At 44.3% G+C, this 5,197-nt stretch overlaps 1 protein-coding gene across 5 annotated transcripts in view; it reads left to right on the top strand.

Moving 5' to 3' along the window:
• Positions 1-4,347: 4,347 nt before the first annotated feature.
• The window catches only part of LOC146661410 (arf-GAP with Rho-GAP domain, ANK repeat and PH domain-containing protein 1), a 26,176-nt gene continuing 25,326 nt past the window's right edge, over positions 4,348-5,197 (top strand). For 2 of the 5 annotated variants that reach the window (XM_085421461.1, XM_085421465.1), the window contains exon 1: positions 4,350-5,197. This exon is cut by the window's right edge. The gene's annotated coding sequence lies outside the window, so the exon portion shown is untranslated. The other 3 variants (XM_085421462.1, XM_085421464.1, XM_085421463.1) reach the window with 3 other exon arrangements.

Here is a 5,197-nt window from a genome sequence, read left to right as displayed (position 1 = left end):
ACCTTTCATTAATCTAAAACCGATCAACTAATTTGCATATCAGCTATTAACCCACTAAGTTGACAGGACGACAGAAAAGCATGTTCAAAATAGTATCACAAAAGACAATTTCCCTCATACAGTAAATTACATGTGCTGCCTCAATCAAGCAGGAAGCTTCTCCCAATTTACCATTTTAACAACTAAATTTATTGTCTGATCACTGGTTGGTCAAACCAGGATCTTTTTTTTTTTTTTTTTTCCCACAAAAGTTAAATTGTTGTCCTGCAACTTGTAGAGTCAATTTTTTTTCTTTAGGATAAATTCAGTATTTGATAACAAGTGTCTGCTAAATTGACACTAATTTAACACTGATGAAAGATAACAAGCTAATTTTCATTGCATGGGTTTGTGTTATTAGGCAGGTCTAATGCATGTCTGTGGAGCTGCATCTCCAGCAGAGCATGTTCTTAAAGCTGCCTTTCCTACACATTTCTCTGCTATTATTTAATCATTTCTTAACTAATGTGCTATGAGTCTTCATGAGTCATTTTGTGTTTGGAATTGTTAGTAGGGTTAATGCATGTTCTGCTTGTGTGTGTGTGATTTTGTATATGTTTCTATTTTCGCAATGTTTCAGACTCCGTCTCAATTTTCCAACTTAAGCAGTCAGTTTTCTTTTCCCCAGGTTTGCTAACCCAAATTTTGATTTCCCACATTAAATAATTCCTATGTGTTCTCACCTAGTCTTCTCACTCTGTTGTCCTCTCACTCTTTTGTCCTCTCCCTCTTCAACAGTCCCGGCAGTTCTCCTTCAGCTTTGTCCTGTCTAGTAGCTGAAGTGCTGCTGCTGCCTTCTTGGGCGACTTCTTAGCAGCTGCTGCCGGTTTCTTGGCTTTGGCTGCGGCGGGCTTCTTGGCTTTGCTCTCAGTAGCCTTGTTCATCTTGAAGGATCCGGAGGTCCTGGTGCCCTTGGTCTGCACCAGAGTGCCCTTCGCCACCAGGCTCTTGATGGCGGTCTTGACACGGGCCTTGTTCTTGTCCACATCGTAGCCTCCGGCAGCCAGAGCCTTCTTGAGAGCGGCCACAGACAGGCCGTTGCGCTCCTTGGAAGCGGCCACGGCTTTCACAATCAGCTCGCCCACGCTGAGGCTGACCTTCTTGGGCTTGGAAGTCATCGTCTTCTTCTTCTTGGCCTGAACCTCGGCGCAGGGCGCAGGGCGTGTTTATGATGGAGCCTTTCCCACCACAGCGCTGGCACGTTGAACGCATCATGAAGGGTCCATTTCTTTCATGTCGCTAGCCAGCATGCTAGCTGCATGTGGCTTGCCCGAGTCACTCAGTCCTTTTTGAGCATTTCAACATGCTGCCACCGCCATCTTGCTCGCCCCTCCGTGGAAGTCATCCAATCAGACAGGAAGATGGGTTTGCTTTCTTCTGCTGCTGTTTATCCACATTGCTGCTGCTTTGCTGGGACTTTTTGTGCTCAGGACTTGCTGCTGTCTCTTTATCATGGAGCTGCATTCCTTATCTTCAGGGAGGAGTGAGCTCGCTTGTGAGGTTGAGAAACACATGGCACTGTAAATAAGTCAGCCAGAAACTTGGCCTGCATGTTTCCAATGATGTTAAACTATAACTTTCTTCCGACCGCTGCATGTGGAAAATTGATTCAGGTCTGCTTTTCACCTGAAAGTGACAACTAAGACATTTCATTATTATCATCACTGCTTAATCAACACATATCTCTCTCTCTCTCTGTGTTTTTGTGAACGGTCCTTTCTTAAAAGCAGAAAATGAAATTATAGTTGTTTTTTTTTTTTTTTTGGTTGATCAACACAAAACCTTTTTCCTATGATTATTTTTTTCTACAATATAAATTCTCCCTCTTATTCACTCTTTTTTTTTTTTTTTTTTTTTATTTACAATAGCTGGTGACCTGCAAAATCACCGCTGTCACTCACAATCAAAGGCAATTACTCTTGCACAGTGCACAAAAACACTGTGATGTCAGACACATTCACACTCACTTTGTCATCTGCAAAAATAAATCACATGGCTGATGATATGTGCCATGGTGATCCGTAAATATGATCACCAGTTTATTTAACTATTTTTCAACCCAACAAACAAATAATCAAAAACATGATGCTGATGTTATGAACACTCTACACACAAGTCAAGATGCAGGAAAACTGCTCATGGAAACGTTGCACACTCCAGTTATCACAGTTATCATAGCGCTGTTTCCCTCTCTTAGAGTAGTTCTCAGACAGCTCTCGATCTGATAATGTGTAGCCTGCTCATCAGCTCAGAAGAAAAAAAAAACTGCAACGCAACATCACACAGTAGTTGCATGCTCTGCCCATAGTGGCAAAGTCTTACACTTTCATATTCAACTCAGCTTCTCCATCATGTGCTTTTAGATGTTTCATACAGGGTTGAGCATATTAGTTGTTTTCACAGATGTGCTCTATATCTCAACAATGGCTCATAATAAGACGAAAGTCTTCCACACAGGTCAAGTGCCTCTATGCACTTCATTAGTTTAAATATTTACCTATATCACTTCACCTCACATGTCATCGTACTGAATTTAAGCAATCACAAGCGTAATGTAGATGACTTTTAACAACTATCCACCTCAATTACGTCTATGGTCTGGCACACAGGCTGAAGAGTTAACGTTTTGTGTCAGCAAGGGGTGGGGGGACAGCCACCCACCAGAGCATAGCTGCTGATGTGGGCTGGCCTTCTCCACACGCTCTTCAAGGCTGGTGTGTTTTCTGAAAACTTCTAACATTTTAATCTCTTCCATTTTTAAGCCTGCGATTAACCGCACGGCTCAGGTCCGCGTGAAACCCGCGCGACCGCATTCGCGTGCACCCACGCAGCTGTGGAGCCTTCGCTCTCTCTTTTTTTTTTACATAAATACTTTGTGCTGCCAGGAGCAAAGTCCAGCACAAACGTCTGTCTCCCTCCGAATCACTCTTGGTTGCTTAGAAACCCATGATAACAACAACAGTCGGTGTCACAGACCACATGTTCTGCTCCGCACACACAACAACAACAACAACGACGACGACAATGACAACAACACAAAATAGGCCTACTGTCCAGCACAATCTGGACCCCGCGGAACTTCTCAACACCCCACTGAGCGGTGGAGAACTCACTACAGTACCCCACACAGCGGTCTGTATTTCGCCCCACTAAGATGGCGAACCAAAAAAAGTTCGAACTGCGCAACTCTGCGACTTAATGCTTCTGTACAAAAAACCCCACTGAGCGGCTTTGTACATCGCCCCACTTAGACGGCGAATTTTAGCCCCACTGAGCGGCCACGGACAACGCCCCACTGAGCGGCGAAGACGTAATTTTAGCCCCACTAAGCGGCCACGGACAACGCCCCACTGAGCGGCGAAGACGTACAGTTATAGAGTTGGACTCTAAACTTACTCGGTGTTGCTTAGCGTGTAATATCAGCCTCGAATCCCGCCAATCGCCATTCATCGAGGAGAAAAGACATACAGCGAATCCACAGGAACTTCCTGGCTGACGTCAGTCTTTCAGCGTGTCCCTCCTCCCCTCGGTGAATGCGATTCCAGGGCTCCGGCATCGAAGGACCAATTAATGATAGGTTTGTAGCATAAACCTATTCGCTGGAACGTTAAGACAATATAATTACACTGCTAAGCAAGACACAAATAGGCAAAGTTCTTCATGTTACTCGTGCACGGGAGAGAACCGGACAACCGCTTGACTCCAGTTGGTCTCGTCCGTCCTCCTGTAACACTGCCCTTTTATTGAGGTTACATGAATATGCATAGGTTCATTAACATACGACGTCTACATACAAACAAAGAGTACCTTGCCTGTGTGTATGCGTGTGTGTGTGTGTGTGTTGCTGATCAAAGGGTTAAACATCCTTGGTCAGGAAGAGGGTAGCCTCCCCCTCACCCTAGATGGTTCATCCTAGATAACACGGTGAGGAAGTCCTGCAGTTCATCTAAACAAAGAGCACTTAGACTAGAACAGACGTAGCTACGTTAATCCTACCATAAAACAATAAGACACGGTATGACCTCTCATGCTCCCAAAGTGCTGTCTAATACACACAAAGTTTGCAGACTATCAAGGATCAAAACCTCTACCAATCTGCAACTAATTATAAAACTCTAAGCATATATAAGTAAATATTTCTAAGCATAAATGACAATCAACAATACAAATCTAACAACAGCAACTAAGGATTACACAGAGACAAACCATAAGACATGACTCTAACAAAAACCCAAAGACTAGAAATTATAAATAATATAATAAACTCAAAAACCCTGGGTCAACGACACAGGTGGACGTCACGTGTGCGCTGGAAAGCAGTCTGTGTAATTTCACTGCTAATAATACCGTGTAGTTGTATTCTCTACTACACTGCAGTCATTTGTCGGCTGTTTAAGCTAACGTACATATTTGCAGTTTAATGGTTGTTGTGTTGTTTCTGATGAAATAGCTCATGCATGTTTGTTTTACCTGTTTGACCACCTGCCTATTGTTGCCTGATGCTAACAGACTGCTGTCAGTGCTCGATGGAGTTCATCTGCACGGTCACATCTACACCAGTGCTCCCAGTAGAAACCTGTACAATGGTTACAGCTGAAACTACCACACCAGCTTTATTTATAAAGGACTTTAACATAAAACCAGGGTTCACAGAGTGCTGTACATATACAAAGGCATAAACAACAAAAATTAAATACATGGTAATGCTGCAGAGCAGCCAGCAGGTGGAGCGCTCAGGAGGTCAGAGGTCAAAGACATTCCTCACACACTGAGCTGCTCAGGTTACCTCTCTGTCCTCCTTCACACACACACCTGAGGCTCAACCTGTTTAAACCCACGAAGAAGAGTCTCTCTCACACACACACACACAGGTGAGCCACACCTGTGCCGGTCTGACTGGTGAGACTTCACTGTAAAACTGTCAGAGTTGGATCAGCTGACTTAAAGGAGCCTCACCTGTTCTCACCTGTGTGTGACACGGAGTCGTGCTCAGGCTGCACCGAGGCTCCAGCGGCCTGTAAAAGTTGATCACATCAGGAGGCCACACGTCTGTTCATACACACCAAGTGTTCATGTAACGTGTCGCACTGAGAACGCCGCCCTAAACACGCACACACACAGGGTGGATTTAACACTCTGTGTTTATGAGTGCAGGTGG

This window comes from Rhamphochromis longiceps, linkage group LG10, assembly GCF_057381845.1.
Source record: "Rhamphochromis longiceps isolate RC_006_pf linkage group LG10, R_longiceps_female_GT1.1, whole genome shotgun sequence".
Classification (NCBI taxonomy): domain Eukaryota; kingdom Metazoa; phylum Chordata; class Actinopteri; order Cichliformes; family Cichlidae; genus Rhamphochromis; species Rhamphochromis longiceps.
The sequence above is the reverse complement of the archived record's forward strand: the minus strand, read 5'-3'. Positions and strand labels throughout refer to the sequence as shown.